This window comes from Calypte anna, chromosome 2 (assembly GCF_003957555.1).
Source record: "Calypte anna isolate BGI_N300 chromosome 2, bCalAnn1_v1.p, whole genome shotgun sequence".
NCBI lineage: Eukaryota > Metazoa > Chordata > Aves > Apodiformes > Trochilidae > Calypte > Calypte anna.
Window position 1 is genome coordinate 83217540 of NC_044245.1, and position 25257 is coordinate 83242796.

Below are 25257 nucleotides of genomic sequence, written 5' to 3' on the forward strand. Positions count from 1 at the left end.
AGAAAGATGTTATAGCAAATAGTGTCAAAAACCTTGCTAAAGTCAAAGTAGACAACATTCACTGCTCTCCCTGCATCTACCCATTCAGTCACACCATTATAGAATGCTATCAGATTAGTCAAAGGTAATTTTCCCTTGGTGAATCCATGCTGGCTACCCCTGATAACCTTCTTTTCTTCCATGTCCTTGTTTATTATTTGTTTATTTATGTTGTATGTTTATCTTTAGGTGCCAGTTTATTGAGTGTAAGAGTTTGTGTAACATATAAGGGTGTTTTAACCCTTCATATTCACTATCTCAACAGTTTTCTTCTTTCATATCTACTGGGATCGTGTGCAGCCGCAGAGCTATAACTGAGCAGCAGGAAGTGAATGGTGCAGAGAAAGCCTCTTCCCCTGCTTGCAGCTTCCCTTCTTCATCAGTTCCTCCACATGGTGTAGTTCCAAGCACCATGCATTGGTCTATTACTGATGCAGCCACTCAGGAAAGCTCTATCATCTCCAAAGTTGCTGGTACTTGGTTCCAAGCCTGCAGCAGTTTCTCAACATGCATGGGATGCAGGTTTTCAATTGCAACCTGAACGTCTCCTCTAGCCTGACCTTGCAATCTCTTTTTTCCACCTTGACCAAAGAGAGAAAGAGTAACTTATCTTCTTCTTCCAGAGAGTTTTATCAGACTGTACTAAAGGGACAGGAGCAAAAAAAATCAAAAGGATAACAGGGTAGTAACTTGCTCTTAGCCTGACTCCATGCACCATATTCCCATAGTGTAACATCTATTTGCAATTAAACTGCTAGTAGGAGAAATATATAGTCTCCTCAGTAGATCCACACAATTATTTAATACTGCATTTCCTTGTTACCATGTGTCAGAATGGGATGAGCTATGTCATATAAATTAAAATTATTTTCCCATTACTCCTCCTGCTTCTAGTGTTGAGTATGTCACACTAAGTGGCACTCTTTTCCTGCACCACAGCATTGACAAACATTTTAGCATCCACAGTTGCTACAGTTGCCATTTCACAGACTGAAAGCCTGCTCTGAGACACTGAAATAGCCTTCCATCCGACAGAATACATTCTCCGTTCTTTTACTCTAAACAAGTTACCTTCTTGTCCATGAGTTCCCAAACAGCTGGAAAAAAAATATCTTCAGATGTATCTTTCTGAGGCAACAGCAAAAGCCGGCATATCAGAGACTATAATAAATATCCCCTTCCTGCTTAGACTACATGTGGAAACACCGGTAGCAAATGCTGTCTTGCAGACATATCATCTTTATCTCAGTGAGGCATCACTTGCTCAAGCAGGTACAACTCTCAGCTGTAAGACAAAGGTGGTGAGTACTGGACATGACACCACTGCCACTGGTCCCAAATGTCTCCCAGCATATGGCTCCTCCTTCCCCTAGTTCCTACAAAGAGATGGTCTCACTGCTGGACAAGTGTGGTGAGGCTGCTGTCTCCTAGCAGTGGAACAGAAGAAAGAAATTGCCAGCCAGACCCTGGCCTCGATTGGTAGTGCTGCTACCATCCATGGTTAAAGCTCCTGCACTGCTCTTCTCCTTTGTACCTGGGAAGGTCTCACAACAAGCCACAGTTCCCTTCCTCAGCACTAGTACAGCAGCATGACACTCATACATATCAACCAGAGCTTGCTTGAGAGGATGCTGGCAATATTATTCACTCTGCTTTCACCTCCATATTGTCCAGATTACAAATCACAAACCAGCACACTTCTGACCCTATCTGCCCAAAGCCTGAATGACCCCTGACTCAAGAGGGCTCTGCCTCTGTATTTCAGTGACCAGGCACCATGAAAGGCTTAGCCAGGTCATAGCCCTTTTCTGCTCTTAACTCTGGACCTGTTGTTTCTATGCCACTATATCCACAGGGCATAGTCAGATTACACAGGTATTTCTGATAGTGATAAGAGCTTTTTTTACAAGGCACCAGCATGACTCACAGTTATAAATCCTATTATCCCTCAGTGAGAGATAAGCATCTGTGTATCCACAGCTCTTTTTGAAAGCTCCAAATTCTAAACTTTTCAAAATATACCCACAATACCAGTTTAAATCACAATTCATTTAAAAGTACTGAGTTTGAGTGTCATTGTGGCAAAACAACACTACAGAAGCCTGAAATTCAATAACCAGACTGGTAGAAAGGTTTTTGTACTCTTCTGCAACATTCTGCCCCAGGGGGCATACATACCACTGCCTATTACCTCTGGAAGATGAATAATGTTTCATTTTATATCATCGCTCTGAATCAGTAGAGTACCTCATTTTTCTTTCACAGATATGAGAACACCTTACTCATCATTTCCTTCAAGAATAAATTTTTCATTTTAAGGACAAGATCTTTTGCAAACTACTGTTTCCAGGAAGTCCTACTAATAAATACGAATCAGAAATGCCATAGGTAGTATGAAAAATTATGACTATTTTTTGTTTTTCCATAAGAATATATTGAGATACATGCTTTACATTTAGTATGGCTATGCTAGGAAGGAGTGATCTTGCAAATGCTTAAGAATTTCTAATTGAAGAACAATGCACAAAATTAATAATATTTAGAAATATTTATAACAAATTACAAACCTGTAGCAGACAATGTGAAACATTTTACTCTCTTTTTCCCTTATAGTTCTAGAAATCCTGTCATTCTCTCAGACTGTCTTAAAAGTTCTGTTTAATAGACTGTGTAGGAAATTAGATGTTACTGAGATATGCAGGGCAATTACTTCTAGAAAAGGTATACATAATGAGTAAAAGCAAGTTTGCTGCTTTGATTGAAATAATTTTATCGATGCCCAGCTATTGCCTCTGGCAGACAAGGAACTCAAGCAAAGAAAAAAAGCATATGATAGTGGTAAAAAAAATTAATCAGTATTTTTCTAAGAGGTATAACAACATTTTAGGTCTGCTCATGAACCAAGGAAATTAAATATAAGCCTCCTATTAACTTCAAAAGGATAAGAAACTCTTCCTTAATTAGAAAACTGATATTCATGTCTAATATTTAAGCTAAACACTTGCACAGTTGCCTTCAGGTAAATTAGTTACCAGTACAATACTGGTTACTATTCCCCATTAGTTGCATAATTGGAGAAATGAATTGAATTTGTGTATTAAAATTGAAACTTATATAATATTTTTAAAACACGTTCAGTAAATAATGTCCATTTTAAAGTCACCTGACAAAAATGTTCAGTTTTCAAGCACTCACTCTGTTGATTACAGCACTAGTTGATGGAACAACAGCTGTCATTGTAAAACTTAAGTATTCTAACTGGAAGTACTATATTGAGGTTTTGTGAGTCAAGTGTAGAGGGCAAAAATTTCCTTATGAATTTCATTATAGCTTTTCATGACAAATCAATCTGACAAATAATTGTGACAGACTGGAGGTGCTGAAAGAAAATGTTCTACCCAGGGAAGGTAGTAGAAAGGTAGTGACAGTGAGTCAATGTTACGTGTTAATGGTGTATAAGACTACAAAGAAACTAGGCATAATAAATGGAACCGATATGATTGTATCATTTTGGAAAAGAATAATCAAGAATAATTAGTTAATGCAGTGACAGAATCTGGTACAGAACCTTTGAATCAGACTGAAACATGATCTGAGAGTAGTTATATTGCAATTACTATCAAAGAGTCTAATATTGGAATTGTCTCATTATGAGAGATTAAATTCCCAAGTTACTAGTGGAATTTGCTCAAGAGCTTACCACAAAACTAAATTTCTGAAAGAATGCAAGAACTGATTGTTCTGGAATTGTGCTTGACAATATAGTTAGCATGACTTAGACAAGTAATTATTACTTTCTAAAAGGACAGATCATGGAATAGCCCCTGTAGCTGTGACTTGAAACCATGAAAAAAAGAAATAAACAACAATAAACCAACACATAGAATTAAAACTGTAGCCCAGGCTCTGCATTACATATCACTGGTGAAAAGCTGGTAGAGCAAGTCAGTGACATGAGCTGGACAGAGAAAGGAAGAGACTTGAGGACACAAGGAAGTCAAAACCAAGAAATGTTTTCTTAGCCTTTTATTAACAGATGAGAACACAACATCTCAGTTAGTATGCCTGCTGATGGAGGAAGTGCAAACAATCCCTGAACTTTTAACAGCAAGCACTCAAAGTAAACTACTCCTAAGCAAAAGTGTCAGTCTGAAATTGATTCACACAGAAAAGATGAATTTGCTAAGGTCTGCACCAGAAGATAGAATCGCTTCCCAGTATCACTGTCAGATAATAAAAAAATGTTTCATTAAACCTGAACTGGGAGAAGCATGAGAAGAACTGTATTGTGAGCTTTTGGAGTCTTTTATATAAATACATGTGCGTCCATTATGCACACATTTGGAGAAGTCTAATATATTTTCAATCATTCTTCATCTGCAATCCTCACTGCTTGATGTTGTCTGACAGGCAATTTCACTGACTCCTCGCTGGCTCTTTACAGATCCAGTCAGTCAGCTGAAACTACACATTAAACTTTCCCTATTTTATCAAGCACTACTCACATTTTTGGAGAACATAAATTTTACTCTCCCCTCCCATCTCTGATGGTGAAGTTTCATCTGTCCAGAGACTCTGAAGGACATAATTTTGTCCAGTGTTTATTCCTAGTACAACTGGAACATCTAGGATTTTCCTCCAATGTATTATGCAACAATATTCAGAGAGGTTTTTTCCCCTTTCTTCCAATGTCCACAAATAGTCTATATATCTGGAGAAATACAGAAACATTTTATTTTGACATCTTTTTCCCCCCTTGTTTTGCTGTTGTTTTTTTTTTCCCTCTTAAAAATTCCAGGAGTCTCAAACCCTGCCAGCCATCTTTGACTAGTATTTAAGTTTCAAACAACACAACCTAATACTTTGTTTGTTTGTTTCACTTTAACTTATTTGAAACTTGAGAAAGCACAGGCTTATTATTTTCACTTTACTGTCTTGAATCTTATACAAAAAAACATAGTAGCCTTAGAGATACAGTGATGTTGCATGTACACATACAGCCATTAGTGAGGATGAGAGCAAATACATGCAAACATACACGACATGCTATTCTTATGTGGATAGACTCATATAAACTGTTTGGCACACAGATAACAGGCAGAAAACATTACCTTACCAGAACTCAGAGAAAAGAAAACATAGAACAGATGGGCCAGTCCATTTCCTCCTATCCATCTGTTCAGTACTCAAGTCAGTAAGCAAAATATATAAAAAAAGGATCAGATAAAAGGGATCACTCCAGTAGCTGGCCTTAAACACTGAACTTTATTAAACAGTTTGTCCCAGACACCTCTAATCTCTCTACGTGCTGGCACCAGGACAAACAAACCTGGACACTCACATCCTTTTCTCTAAACAGGAAGTTCAACATTCAAAAACAGAACTACTGTAAAACGACGCCACTTGTTCACCAGAAAAAAAAAACCAAAACAAAAACAAACAAACAAACAAAAAATGCTGGAATAAACAATAACCAAGCATTCACACCCTGTCTTTCACATATCTTGTAAAGCCACTGACCACTAAAGACAAATTTAAAAAATTAAAGGGTGTAAATTTCTCCATGGTATATGTTCTCCTAAGTCATGTGGCAGCTGTACATGAGCTGAATGTCATCTCAGGAGGAATAGCAGGCAGAAGTGAAGCCATATGTGTTTTGCCTTGGCAGTCTACAAATCCCTTGAAAACCAATTAGAAATGAATTCAAAATACATACAGTAGAGTGAATCAGCTATACACACATTCCTTTTCATCTGGTTAAAAGAATGTACATGTCTGTATAGGTTTACTTAAGTGAGGGGAGGACATAGGGAGAGGCTATTCTTTCCTTACCCACTTTTACCCTCCCGACAGCTTCCCCAGCATTTAATTTTTGGCCTTTCAGATGTAGTTCAGCAGCTGGGGGAAGAACATTAAGCAACCCTTGAAGTCATAAAAGCCTTGCCTGAAAAGCAACTCTGGAGGTCACCTGGTTTGACTTAAAATCTCATGGTTTGAGATCCCATCACATCTCCTGTCACTGCTAAGAATATTTTCTTTGTTGCTGTGACCATCATAACTCCCCTTTAAGACAGATATCAGTTACCCTTTAACAAACCAGCATCCTTCTCAGCCTCTTCTTGTTAATGCTTTCTTGGTTCTGACTATCTTCATATTTCAACACTTGGTTTCTAACCAGCTTTTTGAACTGGAGATTGAAAATCTGGGAGAATTGCACATGCTGCCTCACTAACAATGAGCAGAACTAGAGAACTTCTTTAGATCTGCCCGCCTCAGTGATGTAGCTCAGCATGCAGCCTTCCTCAGTCATGATGTAGGCACACTGTTCACTCATACTCAGTTTGTCCTCAAATACTTTTCACCAGGGCTGCTAAGTCACTGGTCAGTCCCAGTCTGTACGTCTGCATGGGATTTTACTGTCCAATGAATCTGGAATTTCTCCTTTTTAAACTACATGATGTTTCTAGTGTCTTAATCAACCTATTATTTAGGAAGAATTTCTTTACTGACAGAGTAGTTCTGTGCTGGAACAGGCTGCCCAGGGAGGTGGTGGAGTCCCCATCCCTGGAAGTATATAAAAACTGTGTAAATGAGAAACTTCAGCACATGCTCTAGGGGGCATAATGATAAAGAGAAATATATTTTCTTAATTTTTTGAGGAGGGGAGGAGCACGTTGACAGTTGGATGCTGTGATCTTAGAGGTCTTTTCCAACCGTGACAATTCTGTGACTCTGCTATTATTGTGCATATGTTAAGACAAAGGAACATTAAAAAAAAATTAAAATAGCAAAAAAATGGACATTACATACACACAAATCCTCAATTTTTCCTTCCTCATGCACATTTCAAAGCATCAAGCTAAATTTTCTTTTGGTGTGTATGCAGAAGACCTGTTGTGTAGCCAGAGCAGCCAACCAGAAGTGTTGCTGTGTAAGCAGCTTGCAGTCCCACATCTGAGTATTCAACACAATGAGAATTCTGCTGAGTTGCATTTCAGTTACTTCATATCTCACTGGCTTCATGGACACAGATCGGATGCCTGCAGCATATTGCTTCTGCCAAAGTATTCTGCTGTTCACTATACAAGATCCTTGAGAGGAGCTGACTCCAATTTGGTGCCTAAATATCATTGAAAATCAATGGTAACCAAACTCTAAAAAAAAAGACAGGCACTTAAATACCTTAGGCAACTTAGTTCTTATTAAGAAGCTCTGATTGGCAAATGTATCTGACTTAACAGAAGCCAAACTGATCAGAAATGAACAAGAGAACTAAAAAATATTGACCCACACTGAAACTTACTGTGCCCTGTGTTTCAAAGTTAGGGCATATTGATAGATCCCTTCAGATGACAGTATTCGCCATAGCCATAGCAGCTTTGGGGTGTTTGTCAGGGGTCCAAGTTACAATGTTGGTTGGACTATAAAAAGGTCTTGCTAAAAAGGCAGTGGGAGCCATTACTCATGTCAGAGTAAAAGACTACTACCCTTTTGTACCCAATTCCCTATGAGAAACAGTTCCACTACCACAGACAAAGACTGTGTTGGTTTCATATTTCTCTTTTTGTCTATGTCAAGGATCACCATTGTGGTTTTGGTTCTGTTTCAACCAAAGTAGGCACCTGTATCTCTTGTCATGAGCTCCGATAGTTCTGGTGTTTTATTTTCCATAATGTACTGATATTAGTTAAAAGGCCCTGGATAGCAACAACTTATTTAGATTTTGAAAAACTGAATAAATCCAAGTAATTTCCACTGTCTGCTGAGCAGAAACAGTGGTAGTCTTAAATGCTAAAGGCACATTTCTTTCTCTGTTACTGTGTATCACTACACATACTTGCAAGATTTCACATTTCTAAAGCTGATCTTTTGGACAGAAAACTGTAAGAACCTAAGTTCTACTTAGTCAGAAAATTCCACAGAAGTGATAAATTGAACTGTCCATATTTTGAAGGTCCAACTTTTTGCAGTTTACCCGTTGTGTTTGATTATACTTGTATTCTGATTTTTGCAAACAAATATAAATCATAAAAATCAGAAAATTATTTGCAGACTTCTGAAGAGGAAATTTTTCTCTGTATTCTGGCAGTGTCCATTAAAGCTTATTCCAAAACAAAATACATTATAATAATTTTTTTTTGTCATGCTGTGCAAAAACTGATGAGGAAATGCTGTACAAAAACTGTGAGAAGGGCCATAGTCCCTAGTAAAGTTAAGGAGCATTGTTTCCTTTAATATAATAGAATCATAGAATCTGCTGAGTTGGAAGGGACCCATCAGGATCAAGTTCAACTCCTGTCTCTGTGTAGGGCACCCCAAGAATCACACCATGTGCATCAAAACATTTCTTGAACCCAGGCAGGCTTGGTGCCATAATTGCATCCCTGGGGAGCCTGTTCCACTGCTCAACTGCTCTCCGGGTGAAAAACCTTTTCCTTGTATCTGACCCAAACCTCCCCCAGCACATCTTCCTACCATTCCCTCGTGTCCTATTGTCGGTCACAGAGAGCAGAGGTCTGTGCCTGCTCCTCCTCCTTCCCTAGTGAGGAAGCAGGGAGCTGCCATCAGCTCTCCCCTCACTCTCCTCCAGACTGAACAGACCAAGGGCTTTTAGCTGCTCCTCATAGGGCTTTCCCCCTAAACCCTTCAACAACCTCACAGCCCTCCTCTGGACACTCTCTCGTAGCTCTACCTCCTTTTTGTACTGTGGCTCCCAAAACTGCACAGAGAACTCCAGATGGGGCCACACCAGTGCAGAGTAAAGTGGGACAGTATGTTTTAGTATCGTTTGGTACAGCTATATGCTGGAGATTTGGAAATAGATCAATTAATAGTTTGCACAGGAATTTCTTAATATGAAATAAATTTTCCTAGATGTATAGATGACCATAACTCAGATGGAGAAAAGTAGCTAAAAGTGCTATTTGTAATTATCCTGATACTTAGTTTTGATATTGATGATAATTAATACACAATGAATACACAATGAGTACCCTTAGAAGTCAAATCTGGAAAATATAGTTTTTCAGTTCAGCTCTGTCCTGAGACACAACTGATGCTCAAGTATTGTCACTGATACCAGTTTTGCTAAAATCAAGATATTTCTGGACACACTGTGTCCATTAAAGCTCTTTCATGATCTTATGCCCAAGTTAATGATTACAAAATTCTTCATGGTAGTGCAGTCCTTTGGAGTGGCATCTCTTCCAGAGGAAGCAGATGGTATTCTTGGGGACTCAAATTTCAATGGTATTTACAGATGAAATATAAATTTTAAATTATATGTTGTACTCAAGGAATATTTTTGTTCCTTTTTATTTGAACAGCTGAAGGAAAAAAAGACTGAATAGGCCTTAATATTGCACATTTTACTTAAACAGAACCAGAAAAAAAAAACATAGGAATTTTTCCACTTTCAATGTCCCTTCTTGAACATGTCTTACATTGTTTAGTAAAGGACTTTTATATTCTTTTTCTTCGCATCCATTATCTTTCAACATAAAAGAGACATTACCTTTGAGGTTCAATAATTGCACATTGTTACTATAGGAACTCCTAGGGAAAGTCTATTAAACAACCTTCAGAAAAAAACAAACAAAACCAACAAAAAATCCCACCACTACTCAATTTATAAATACTCTATAAATGAAAAAAAAAAAACCACTTCCCTCTTTAGTTGTTAAGTACCTATTTTTAACAACTATATAAAGCAACAAATGATGGCTCCTCATATCACAAGACTGATGCTGCCTATAGAGCTCAGGAGAAGGACAGCCAAGGTTGGAGCCAGGGCAACATTCAGATGAAAGATTAATTCTTTGGTAAACCTTGTGATTGAAGACCTGTTTGAATTTAACTTGTTCTGTAAGTTAAAATGGCCACATTGCCAGTCATGGAAAACTGATGCAGTTTTGCTGAATTCAATGGAGCAAAGCCAGTTTACACCTGCTGAGGCTCTTAGCATTTTATGAGATGAATAGTACTTTTGTTGAGGTTGAGAGAACTTTTTGATCATACTCTCTGAAGTGAATGGGCAACTCTGAAAGCAAGACGATGGGAAATGTTTAAGCCAATAGTAGCCAAATAAAATTAAATTCGGTTCATATAGTTTTTCCATTGAATGTTCATGATGATGTCCCTGTCTTGACACTGATAAATTTGTGTCTACGTAGCCAGTATTCAGTGTGTGGTCTACAATATTTTGTACCAAGACCTATTGTTGAATACATTTTTAATGTAACAAAAAGGAATAAACCTACATATTTAAAATTTTATTTTGACTTGACAATGTTTACCCTGTAACAAACATTCCTTCCAACTGATACTGGAACATATTTTTATGTCTTGCTGATAAAACGTCTTTCTTCTCAACCAAAATCTATATAGAAAGTGAGTTCAGTATCAGCTATGAATTTCAATTCCAAATACCTTGTATTTCAATTACAGAATTGGAATACTTTTCCAAACTGCTGTGCAGCACAACTCCAGTGCAGAGCATTCCAAGACCACCTTTACTGGCACAGGAAAAAAGAAGCATACGTACAGAGGTCAAAAGCAGTTAGATCAGATTTTCTGTGCTCTCTGTTCTTTCAATTTTCAGCTTTTATCCCCCCTTTGAACTGGTAGAATGAAATCTAAAGTAATAGAAAAAGAGAGCTGGGAGGGTACTCAGCAGTTCATCCAGCTTATGTCTACCTGCAATTATTTGCAAAATTTATCTGCAATTTTATCACGTTCCCTCTGCATGTATTGGTTTGCCCTCAACATAGCTGAGAGATGTTAAGTTCTTTTCATTTTCTTTTAAATACAGCATTGAAGATAAACAAAGCTGAAATTAGTATCTTAGCTTTAAAGCTTCATTAGCAATAATTACTTCATTAATAATTAATTAATAATTCATTAGCAATAATTCTTTTCTCTAGTGAGAAGTCAGTGCCAAATCCTCAGTCACCAAAACAGAGATCTGAAGGTCACCAGAGCAGCCAGCTGGAAAGAAGAATGTTTTACATTCACAAAGTTATATACAGAAAGACTAGGGGTGCCAGGAGATGCTAAAAAACCAAAAAGTGCAATACAGTGGGGTCAGGAACAACAGAAGAGGAGAATGGTTTCTGAAATCTAGACACATATGGTGCTTTTCCAAGTGCATTACTGATTTCCTCTAGTATTGTTATTAATCTAGAATTTTTCTGGCTGCCATTTAACCTTTAAATGAAACTGTACCAATGCCTCATTCCTGGAAGCCTAAAAGAGCTTTAAAAAATAAAATCAGTATTCAACTACTGGGATTTTACACACAAGATGAAATTTAAGAAGTTAAGACTATCAACCATTAAATGGTGTCACAGCTGAGACCAAAGCTCCTTTAAATCCCACATGATCTCTGTGCAATGACTTTCCAAAGGCATTACAACTGTCAAAAATTTTTTATTTTTGTTTGTTTTGTTTTTATTTATTTTTTGTTTTTTTAAAACAAAAAATGAGCACATAATAATGAGCACATGATAATGCTGCAAGCCACAAAAAAATGAAGATTGTCTTCCTTTGTGTCATGAGACTAAACTTACATATAATCTACTTTTTTGTGAGCACTAGGCCCCTTTGGCAACATATTTGTGGAAGCTTCTCTGCCAGTCCTTCATTTTAATATAGGTGATGGAACCTTATCTTTGTGAATTTTTTTCCTTGTTCAATTTCATCCAGATTATCTTTAAACAAGAAACTAAATGAAAGAAATGAAGAAGAGGAAAGAGAAAAAGGAAGCAAAACCACAAAGGAATAAAAGAATGGCATAAACCCTATTTTTGCAAGATGACTCTTAAGTAGTTGAAGACTTCCAAACTGAGGAAAAACAACAAATATACTGATTTAAGGTGACAAGAGAACAGGACAGAGCTCTACAAAAAACATGGCCAGAGCTGGTGAGTTTTTTTAACCAAAATTACAAATTACATATAGACTCCTCAGTCTTCCCAGCCCAATTATTATTCTATATAAGTAATTAAAAAAAAAATATTATAGTGCACCACAAAAGAAAACTTGTATTTTTGATGCTACTGGAAAACTCAAATTCTATAAATCTATGTGTCCCCATAATCTTGCAGGTTGGCATATATGTAAATTTCTTTGGGAGTTCATTCAGAAATATATCAGAAATAATTAAAGACTATCATAACGTTCATGAGTACATTTTGAAACTGAAGGTGATTCTAGCAGTCTTAATTATGTTTTTTTCTACCTCTTACATGCTATACTTTTTAAACTCCAAAGATGTAGTTTGCTGTTGGTTAATATTTTTCATTATTTTCACCAAATCTTCTTAAACAAATGTAAATTTTACAGATAAATGGATCTGCAAAAAAATCACTAGACATCTATGCTTCATGTTTGAAGTGTTTTATAAGTAAATATTACTGTCTGCAGATCTTACCTTTGTTGTACAATTAAATCTATAGAACAAATCTACACTCCATAAGCTACATATCACACTTCAAAGAAATAGTACTTACTAGTATTATTAGCACTTAATTAGTACTTAATAGTACAATAATCCGTACTTAAAATACTTTCATACTTTCATATTTTTAAATTATTTAATAGTGTCTCTTTTATATGCAAGGAAGTCCTTCAAAAATATTACTACTTTTTTATGGCACAGTGGCCATGTTTGAAACAGTTCCTTATTCTGTGTAAGATAAATGCTGAGCAGATAAAGTTTATTAAAATTAAATAGTTACATTATAAAAAGAAAGTGGTTTAATAGAGGAACAGATGGTTAATGGGCTGTGACTAGCCACAAATGGATTGTGACTATTACAGCAAGAATCTATCAACAGATAGGAAAATGATTCTGGACAAGGACCGATTGCCTGGAGTCAGTACACAATCTAATTTTAAACTCTTTCATTTTGATTTTTTTTTTCTCCCAGATAATATGAACAATATGATGGAGTCACTTTGCTGGAAACAACTGAACAGAAGTGACAAATTCATAATGCTTCAGACCATGAAATCCCAATTGGTCCAATCACAGATACATTTATCATGCTTGTAGAGATATTATTATAGTTACAACTTACAGTCTTTCCCACTGTGATAACTACTCTTTGGAAACTGGCCAGTTTTGCAAAACAATCTACTCAGATTTCTTCAGGAGACCCAGCACAATAATTTTCTGAAATCAGAAGCCTCTTCTAATTTACTTTTTCTTCTTAAAAATGCATTTAAGAAACACTTTAATAGAGCTTTTAACAAAGAAAAGGCCACCTAAGAGCTTTGCTCTATGTGCTTATGTTTGCAGAGGGTTTTTTGGTTATTTGTTTTGGTTTTTTTTTCACACTTAAGTTTCACAGACAATGTAATGGCTCAATCCACACATGAACTATATCTGTAAAAAGAGCTTCCTTCTAGGTAGCAGACTAGTCTGCTTTGTTCCTAAAAATATTTGTAAGCATATAAAGTTGGCACCAGAAATCCTGACTACATTTTTTTTTCTAACTTTCTCTCAATTTTTGGCATTTTTAGTAAACAAAAGCTGTCCAAGACAGGTAATACAAGAAACTCACACAAAGTTAATGAGCAAGATTAGCTATAAATACCAATGTATTTATTTAAGATTAATTGGATTTAGTAATCCCTGGTCCTGTTTCAGTAGCTGCTTTTCATTGCAGAAAGTTGTAAAAAACTATTAATGCAGGTTTGATATACAGATAAATAGTAGAGTTTCTCTAATGGAAATAAAGCATAGGTAAATCCTCAGTGGATTAAATGCCATATAGCAGAAGTACATCTCATCTTGAGTCTTTGAATTCCAGTGATGCACAATCCACCAAACTGAAACTTACTCAATGGTTTGTAGTTGAAATTAATTTAATCATATTTTTTATACTTTTCTTCTACTCTGTATTAGTCTAATAGTCTGTATTAGTCTAATTTTAACCTGCAAACATGGGATTTGACTACATTTTATCAGTTATCTAAAAAATTGTTCCACCTGTTTGCACTGAGCTACCTTTTGACTGATCACCCTGCAGCACTCAGAAAAAACCAGGCAGTTTGAGCTTGCCAGGTCTTTAATTACTTTATTTTTTTTTAATTCATGACTCTTCTCTTTACTTTCTAATTTTTCAGCACATTTATTTGAGCACAGAAAAAAGATTCAGAGTATTTCCATAGCAACCATAAAAAAGATACTCAAAGTATTTAATTTTGTTAATCACCACTCCTTAGTATTTATTGATAGAGATTACATTAGATATTTTAAGGAGTGGTTCAAAATATGTTAGTTCAAAGTAATGTTCTACTCAGCATTTAAGTATCTTCAAAACACTCAAAGTTGGTGTTTTTTTAAGTATTGATGCCTATAGTTTGTAAATATGGGCTGTAATGATTTTAATTATATAACTTTATATGAGTTAGTGATTTAAATGCATCTCATTTTGAATATAATACATACATAACCCAGAGAAAATACATTAAACCCAATCTTTTTTTGTTATTTTATTGAATTCTATTCACACCCATTTCCCCATACTCCAAACTTAGGTATCATACAGCTACAGATGTGTAGTGCCATTAAAAATGCCCTGAAAGATGACCTCAATTAAAATAAAAACATGTGCACCTGAAATCTGAAGGAAGAAAATTTTTTTAATTTGATTTTTTTTCAATTCCTTGCCCTCAAAATTCAATTTAATTTTGTGAGCAACATTGAATCATCAAGATAACTTGTTTTTTTTTTTCTTTGAATCAATATGAGATTGCTTGCAAATTGTAAATTGTGCTGGTCTGCAAAACAAGCAAATTACTGTTAAAATAAAACTGTAATTATGAGACTTTAACACTTATACCTACAACGTCAGCTGAAGCTTGTTGATTCTAGAGTCTCTGAAGTCCTGGCTGATAATCAGTGTTGAAGTTTTAAACACTTGCTTTTGATAAAAACACAAAATTATAAAGTTGGGTAGTTTGGTTGTAGGGAGTTTTGGGGTTTTTTTAGACCACCAAGTTCGTGAATAACACATATACTAGAAAACTGTATTTTGATACCCAAGAGAAAAGGAAAAACACTTTTCCTTTTTAATCATCTAATTAAGTAACTGATGAACCAGTGCTGTTACGGCTTCATTTGAATTTGTGTCCATTAACTCAGCATTTGCCCCTTTTTGTTGTGTGTTTTTTGTTTCTCTTTAAATTCATTCTAAGGATTATACTCATGGGAAAACATTGGATCATCTGTCTTTCCTTCAGGTCCGTCAGTAATCGAACAAAATCCATAACCACAGTAAATATATAAATAGGCTCTGAAAAAATAATATATCACACAGTACTGCTCAGTTAAATGATGGATGAAAGTCTGTAAGACAGAATTTGTCTTGTTTTGAAAATCTAGTTAGTTCCAGACTTCTCATAGTAATTGGGTACCTTCTCAGCTAGTCACTCACAAGACAGTATTCCCTATCTACCAAGCAACATGATAGCTGGTATCACTATTTCTTCAAATACTTCTGCTACTCCAGGAATACTGCTATTCTGTGCCCTCCATCCTAGACACTTGTCATTTCAATGAGATTTTCAAAACTCCATTTTTCAAATACTTGTTAAATGTACCTGTTGGGCAGCATATCCCTATATTTATAAACACCCCCAACAAGTTCTATTATATTTTATTTGCCTGATGTCAGCAAAGCTGAACAGAGGAGAAGGTTCCTACAAAAGTGAGGTGAAAAATGAGATAATAAACCTTATTACCCAGAATACTAGGAAAAAAGAAAATTAGACTAATTGAAGGTAACACTTAATAATCAAGCTACCTCTAATCTTCAAAAGCTACCTCCCCTCCTCCATGCTTATCCATGGGTTTAAGACAGAAAGTATTACATCCGTTGTGCCAGTGATCTCTTTCTTATAAAGAATAAAAGCATGTTCTCATGAGCGTTGCAGAACTGCCCTCAGAGGGGAAGTGTTGGGTAAACTGTGGGATGGACAAAAGAGCATTTGCTATTGAAGAGTTAAGGGTGAATCATGAGTCCTTTTCTCAGTTCACTTGTCTGAAGCAGCAAGGTGGGAGAGGATTAACAAAACCTCCAAACTTAGCCTTTGAAATTCTAAGCTGCTTACTGAAAGAACCTCAGGACTAGTTTAGCTCTCCTTGAGCTTCTATACTCTGCTCACTTATGCACATGCTCGAATAAGAGTTCAGCAAAACTTCGGCTATAAAAATGCCTCAAACTTTCAATTAGCTAGTTAGAGTCTTGCTCATTTAGAACTCTTAGTAGGGATATAGAGCTCAGATTATTAGTTGCTTTTAGTTTTCTTTCTTTCTTTCTGTTTCTGTGCCATCTGGTGATTACTATATCACAGAGAAGTTGGAGAGACTTTAGGTTATAGATTAGGACAGCTCTGACTGAAATAGAAAAAGACAGACAGACCAAGCGTTATAATTGGAAGAGTTAGCTTTCCTTTATACATTTGACACTGGCCAGAAACCACAAGAGAGAGAAGATTTCTGCACTTGACTTGCGGAAAACAACTCTAGAACTTGAGATGTTCTAGAGAGGGGTATGTTTATTCAGCACTGGGCACACAAGGGGATAATTCCTCCAAGATCCGTGTGCACCAATCTCACAATGAGGCTTTTGTTATATACACTGAAGTTTTACATATTCATTAGCTTTCTCAATACACATATACATATGCATCACCTACTCCCACTTCATATTAAAATTAGTCCCAAGAAGTCATTTTCATAATCTCCTCTCTCCTGTGCTTGCATTGGGTCTCCTGGTGGTGGTCATGAGGGTCGTGAGGATGAAGTAAAAATGAAGCAAAGGTCTTTCTCTGGGTAAACTTTTCACCTCTTCTTCTCCGGGCATGCACATTTCTTCAGTCTTCAGCCAAGCTGACAACATTTTCTGTTTCTTATCTCAACGTTACTCTGGTTATCAGTTTAGCACGTATATTTCCCTTAGACAGTGATGGCTACCTAAACAATTTCTTAGCTTCTATTAAACAAGCATTCTGTGTTAGCTTCTTTCAGGTCAATGTGACCCCTAGACTATTACTAGCAGGCATTTTATATTAACCCTTATATCACACTTGATACCAGATGCTATTCCCTCCTCAGAATAACTGTAATGAAGAAGTAATTTAGACACACAGAGCAGTATGAAAGACAGTTTTGATAGTATTCTGAGTGTCTGGTTTTTAAAACAGGTCTCAAATTTTGTGATAATTTCTGCTTTCAGTATGCCAAAGTATATTTGGCTAGATTTTTTGGGTTTGCTGGCTCCAGATTCATATCCATTTTTGCCACAGAACACATCTGCATGAAGAAATTTGTTGAAGGACTTTAACTCAAATCCTCTGATCCTGCTAGGCTGAATTCTGTCCCTACTTCAACACAAGAAGAAGCATATACCCCAAAAGTTGTTCCACCATTTCAATTCACAAACAAGGCAAAATGGCCTCCCTTGCTTCATGTCTAAAAACTTTCAACACAAAACTTTGACTCCTCTCCAATGTGGGCAATGTCACAAAGTAGGTTTTTTAAATGAAGGTCATATAATCTGATTCTCCATCTCGCTTCCTTACCCTTTTGTGACCTGAATGAATCTTTTGATTGAATGCTGAAGCTTGTGCTAGAGGCCCCATTCTCCTGGGGAAGAGGACTTCAGCATTCTTAGCATTTTGCACCTCAGGGCTCTATTTCAGTTTTAAAGTACACAGTGCAATTCCTTTCCAAGGAGCTTCATGTATTAATCACTGTCATCAAATAGAGAAAATGAGGTCATCTTCTCTGTCTAGCTATATAGGATGCACCATAGATTTCCTTTTATTGCAGCTCTGCATGTTGCTTTTGTTGTGAAGTCCCACAGAGCCTCTGTAATTTTTACTAAAGAATAATCAAGGGAAGTTAGATTGATAACTTTTTTAAACAAAGTTCTAGTTCATTAACATTTAATTAAACACTTAATTTTAATCATATCACAATAGGCTACTCTGTGTGTGTCTCCACCCATATGCATTTGCCATGTAGAACTCTTCCTCATCTCTTATATAAAACTTCAGTGGGCACATTTGTTCCAGTAATTCGATAAATAGTTTGACAGATGTATGTCAATACTTTAAAATAAAAGTAGAAACATTAATTGAATCCTTCCAGGTGGTACAACATGGATGACAGACGTATAACTGATACTGAGAAGGAAGGAGATGGAGAAGAGGAATACGGCATTTACACTGCATGATTTTGTTTTTAAAGTTTTACTGCATGTTTTCTAAAAATCCAATAAACTATTTATATATTCTTGTATATACCCAATCCAATAGTTGCTTTTATTAGCTGTAAAAATAAAAAATGAATAAAAATCAATCAGTAAGTGCAGCCAAGGGATCTATTATACAAGAAGTTAGATCCAGTTTATTTCATTTTTCAGAGTCAGAATTGGTCTCAAATCCATTTTCAGCCCATACTACTAGCAAGAATTTTGATTTCTGTAGTTCAAAGTTCTCCAGGTGCAGTAATCACTATTCTTAGCATTTAAACATTGCTTTGTCTGCACTTCTCATGAGTGAGCATAGCACATACATCACACGAATATCAAATATCTCTTTCCTACTGTAGAAAATTGTTATATATAGATAGATAGATAGATACCTCATTCTGAAAAGTCTGTATAATTTGTGGATGCTAGATACCTCTGATATTCTATGAGATGTCTTAAATTAATAGAGCTCTTCCATGCATAATGCTTTCTTCAATTAAGTTCTATTTTCAGCTGGTAGAGTTGCTCCATAGTATTAAGCTCTATTTATACTACAGGGGAAAAAATATGGTATGGTTTTTGGGTGAGGTTTTGCTGTTTTGGTTAGTGTTTGGGTTTTTTGGTTTAGTTGTTTTTTGTGTGGTTGGGTTTTTTTCGTTCTTTCGGTTGGTTGGCTGTTGTTTGCTTTTAGGTTTTTTGTTTTGTTTAATAAAAATCATTCAAATAAAGAATAAAATATACACAACTACTTTACATGTAGTATACCACATGCATTCTATTTTTGATGATGAGAAGCACCTTCACATTCCCTCTAGAGCTGCTTTCATGTTACTGCCTAGGTTTCCCTGACATCTTTAGCTATTTTGTCCAATAATGTGCATGTTTTCTCAGAATACTCTCTCAGATTTTTTTTTTTTTTAAATTTGAAAGATACGTACTGCAGCATCGCTAGAACAACAGTTGTAGCATGTCTAGAACTGTTGTTCTGTCAACAGCTGTTATTGCTGCATAGACTGCTAGTTAAAATTTTTCTTACCTAGGTTATTTACATTCCCAACACTGTTCTCATTCTGTGCCAGGCACTATAAACAAGTGTCTGAAGCTCAGGGCGGATATCTGGTAACCTAGTTCTACTAAAGACTGTAGGCAAAGTTATTTCCCAGAAGCCAACACCGCAAACTTTACATTTTGTACGTTCTTTCTACAAAGTCTTGTTTCTTCCATTCTCTGTCAGTTCTGTTGAGTGTATGGTCCTTCCTACTTTGTGTTCAGTACTCATCCTAAATGCAGTGTTTCTACATTTCTGTACAGAAATAACTGCAACTGAAATTGCAGTCAGAGGGGCTTTCTATTTCCTTCCATGATTTGGTGCCATTATCACTATTCAGAGATAAAATCCAGGTTTATGTTATATTCATTAAACTTCACAGGTACCACTGTTTCCTAACCTGCTTCTGAACATACAGACAGCTGATACCTGAATCTTTGTTTTGGCTCCATAAGTCATTGACCTCTGCTAAAAAACCCCATATTTCTCTGTCCCTAATAGGCTACAATAACATCCATTCTTGGAATAGGCAGGTGCCACCAGTGGAAGAGAGTGGTCTCAGAGAGTGCAGGGAGGAGAAGGAAGGAGGCAGGGATTCCCTGGGTTATTTTATTTGCTTCCTGGGCAGAAGCTAGCCTTTTCTCAAGGCTACAAATCCTATCTTCTGTGGAATTTGTAACTAAGCAAGGGTCACCACACATAATACCTGCCCTTCAGGTCACTGCAGATCATAACTTCTCTCTGCTCAACCTTTCCCTTCCCTGCCTTTGGCAGTTGCAGTGTAGGATCCTCTTAAAAGAAGTGAATTAGAGGGAACACAAACAATTACAGCACTCAAAAAGTGCACTGCACAGGGCATCTTGAACAAAGAAGTAGGATGAACAAGAACTCTAGTCTTCATAATACTGAAATCAAGTGCAACTTAAGCACAAGTGGCTTTCCAATTCTGATCTACAGGGATGTAGCCTAATTGCATCCTCTTAATGTCGGCTTAGAACTTGGGCTCAGGCAGTTTCTAAAATGGGCAAAAAAACCAAAAACATAAGAACAAAGAACAGAAATAGAATAAAATAATTCTGCACTACCATTTTTTTTAAACAGAGATGCAAGAAATGTGCCCATTGATTAATTAGTTTGTGAACAAAGCCCTTAGCTAAATTATAGTTGAACATGAAGCTACCGCCAAGCTACCAATTTTCCAATGAAAATTTTGCATTTTATTTCCCGTTTTTTTGATACTTATTCAGACATGTTCCAAAAAAAAAAAAACCCAAAGCCAACAAGCCCAAAAAACAACCAAAGAAACCAAAACAAACTCCTCCTCCCTCAAAAAAAACCAACAACCCACCACATGCCTTGAAGACTTACTTGGTACTTCATGTATTTTTTTGCAAAATGACCTTATGTCTAACATTAAAAGAAGACACCCAAACACCAAGTCAGCCAACTTCTTAATTAACTTTTTCCATTTTTTTGCAGTTTTATCACTTTAGATAGTCAGATTAAACAACAAAGTTTTTGAAACCTGTATTTTGGTCAAACTTTTCAGGTAATTTCTATATATAAAGTCTTGAGAACTCCAAGAGATTATTGCAAGTACTCTTCCTTCTACATGACAGTTTCAAGAAGACATTTGCAGATCTACTAGTACAATAAGATAGTATAGAAAAAGGTATAAGATGCACATAAAAATGAGAGCAAGATTGTAAGAGGAGTAGCAATTTAAAAGATGAGTAAAAACTCCGGACAGTTTTTTGTATTCCAACCTAGCTTTAGATACCCTAGCAGACAATAAAATGATGGAGAACAACTAGATGAAGTAGCCAGCTGTTTCTAAGAGTAAACATATGAGAAAAACTGTGATTGGAAACTAGCCCAAATGTATTTTTCTAACATATCCTGGTGGGATAATTTTATCAGACAATTTTTAATAACTTACAGTATTTAAAAATAATAAACAACAGATTTTGCTCCTACAGTGTTATTGTAGTACATAACTTGAATTTTTGTGGATGGCATTCCTTCTTATTTACCCACAGTACTTTATACTTAATACCTTAATTTTCTAAAACATTTGTCTATAAAAGCCTAGCATTTTTGGCATGGGTTTCCTGGGTTCCCTTTTTCCATAGATGTCCCAGCTCTTACCTAGAAATGCATTTATTAGCAAGCAACTTTAAAATAATTTTGATTCTTCCCTGGAGTCATGATGAATCTCTCCTGTTTAAACTAAGGCCTTAAAGCTTATACAGAATTCTTCAGTGATTTCTGAGGAAACAGAAAAGTGTAATAGAATATCATCTCTTCCAGTCCTAAATGTCTTTGATTTAGTTGTAATAATTTACTACAAATAGAAGAATTATTTCAAGTGAATAACATCTCAACTACAATTAATGTGCCAGTGAAGTTTTAGGGTTTTAACTTAGTCAAAAGGAGAGCAAAAACACAGATACATAAACAATCTACAAAACATAGTGCCTACTTCAGTCTTGAGTGTATCCACTGAAGTAACCAAAGAGTTGTTTCTGGAAAAACTAATGTTATCTGTCACATTCTTCAGATTTTCAGAAAATGACATGACCATGACAACGTTTAGTCTGATTCGCTGTCCAGCAGGCTGTGAAACATCCTCAAAGTGTCTCAGCTTTAGGTGAGGACCCAATCTGGATTTAATTCAGCAAGTTTAGGTTGCACAGATAGTTCAAATGTATATGCATGAGTTACTATCAAAGTGTTACACAGGTTGATTGCTTGAGAGCTTTTTACAAGCTTCTAGCAGTCACGACTCAACCTCTCAGCACTCTCCTCCAATAGCAAGATGTAGAAAAACTACATGGCCTAAGCATACCTTCAGCGTAGTAGCTATAGCTTCCATCTCCACAGCTGGGTTTAGACTGGATATTGTGGTCAAAGTTCAGTTGGGGTTAATTACCTGTAAGAATTTTGCTCTTTCCACAGTTGATTCCTTAATCAATACGAGGTAAAATCAATATTTAGCTGAGTAATTTCAATCCAGCATTTTACCAGGTTGTCCTTTTACATTCTACCCATAGTTGGAAAACACACTGCAGAAGGCTATTAGAAATATCAGGAATGTAACCCAGCACTGGATAGCATAAAGTGAGCAAAAGCAAGGTCAAGAAAATAAAAAGAGCTTATTGCTCTAGAATGCAGACTAAATTACTTACCAGTAGTCAGGAAACCAAAAAAGTACAAACCACAGGATGGAATTCAGGACCACAAGACAGTTACAATGTAAAAGTCAAGGCTTTGGGAGCACAGCCTTGAGACATTATAAAATGCAAGGGATAAAATCCCCTTATATGAGGTCTCAGTAAGGCAACCAAACTACTAACCTAGGTCCCAGATGACTGGTTGGTGGAAATAGCTCAGGGACAGGTGAGGGCTTGCCAGAGTCTCATGATAATTCTACAGCTACTCCTAATTTATATGCACGCTGTAACACTGCTCTAGTTTTGTAGTTTAACCAAGTCTTATTCCTATTAGCCAGCCCTGACTATTGAATTTATGCTGCAACCTCACATAACTTCAGCCAGGGTGCCCTCTGGAAATAAGAGTTAGTTCTTTCCTATTTATTCTCCCACTGATGCCTCCTGTACTGAAGAGCAGCTTTAGTGTCAGTGAATGTTTTTGTGATCTGAGCTCCTACAGCAAGTCTGATCCTTGGAGTGTGTTTCTTTCCTGCAACTGATGAATTTAGAATACTTTACCTAGCAGAGGAACCAGATGCCTCAGAGTTAACATAAAAACAGATATTTAGACAAAAGATAGAAAGCAGTTGAAACTTCCAAATATTTTCTTTATGACTCAAATTTGCCATTTTCATGAACAACTTCTAATACTATGAGCTAATACACTCCTTGGTTATGTTTGACATTCCAAATCTTAAAAGAATACATTTTAAAGTTTTGGGTTTGTTTTTCTTTGATTTTTTTGGGGGGACAGAGGTTTTGGTAGGGTTTTTTAACCTAAGGCTTTCTAAGCTTGCCCCTTAGGAACAAGGAAACTAAATAAAATAGTGTGAACACTAAATGAAAACTTCAACTGTATTCATGTTCTAGCCTCATCTTGCTAGAAAACTATGCTGAAAGAAAAATTTTCATGCTTTTTGCCATGAAATAAATTAAATAATTATGTTATGAGTTCTCTTTTGTTACTATACAAAAGCCGATAACATCATTTTTATCTCTTTTTGAGTCTAATATTAATAAATTATTTCAATTCCTCTCAGTCAAAAATGTCAGAGCAAGGTTCCTTTGAACCTTGTGCATTTCCCAATATTGCCTGAAGTTACTTTAGAAAAAAAAGGATGACAGATCACAGACAGATCAGAGATGACTGGATCACAGTGCAGTGTGCTCTGTCTTTTAATGAAAGGATATAATTCTGCAGCATACATTACTTTACTGAATGCTTATTTCTGATATTTTACATGAGTTATGATAATGTTTTCTAGCAAGAAAAAAAAAAGTAAAAAGGATTGTCTTGTTCCCTAGCTTTATTTAGTTAAAAATATGTACCATTAAATAAAGCATAGCTGCAAGTCTGTAATACTAATCTCTGTTATGAATCATTTGTCACATATTTGGAAGATTTCTGTTTTTAAAACAAGAGATCTGCTACCTATAAACCTGAAGTATGGTAATTTGATGGAAGAAGGATGTCCCTGATTAGCAGCTAAATCAGCTTTCCCTTTAAGGCTCTAAAGTTTCTTTTGATCATTCACTTAACATACTTTTTATTTCCCTTATTAAATTCATAAAAGCTAAAAAAAAAAATAAAAAAATTCTACATTAGTTAATGCTTAAGTTCACTGAATAATCTAAACATGTGTTTCATTATGACATTGTTTTCCAACATAACTGAACACTGAAACCTACAAATAATGAGAACTGAATTTTTATAATTTTGACACCCTCAGTTTTATTCCTCAGGTTTTTTTCTTTTTGTGAAATGGTATCTTGAGTATTTTAGAATGCATACGTTTGAATTGCATTGTGCATGAAAGGACAAAAGTCTATTTCTTGACTTCATCTCGTCACTAGTAAATGCCCTAAAGCATAGGGTTAATATTAAAACACTAAAAACTGAACTATTTGCTCTTCACCTTTTTTTTTTTTTGATTCCCCATGAAGATATCAATATGTGAAATACCCAAGCACTCCTGACACAGACATAATTTTCCATTTCTGCACTCCTGTTCATAAAAGCATCAAGCCTTTTCCTAAAAAAATTAAGGCTTCTTGCCATACTATTTTAATTGAGAGACTAATCCAGATCTTCAATGTTTGAATGATTCTTTGTTTAATTTTCAATTCAGATTGATTGGATTTAAAATCTGATATTTAGGTATACAAAATGGTCTCAAATCTTTGTATTTTTAAAATCAAGACTTTAAAATATCCTTTTCTAAACTATCCAGGCTGTTATTACCACTTTCTCCTCTGCACTAAAAAAAAAAAAAAAGTAATCTATCTATGACTCCTAATATTTTTGTAGCAACTGGGAATATTATATCATATTATCACAGTCTCTGTGAAAATGCATATTCTGTTCTAACAGATGTGTGGTTTAATTTCAGGATGAAACCAATATCTGCATAGTGCTCATTGTACACAGAACACCTTTGACCAGCTATACCTTAGGTGTCTTTACAGTGTGTTCTGTTATGAAGTACAGACATACCCAACATATTTCTAGATTTAACTCCATACTCCCCTCCCATCAGAGGATGGAACAGATCATCTGGAACAGAGCATCTGGAACCTTTAATACAACTGACACATTTCAAAGTTTTTACTAATATATTAGCTTCTTTCCTTTTTCCATGCTCCATCTGTTTTGAGTGGACTTCTAACTTCTAGGTTATGAGTACTCTACAGA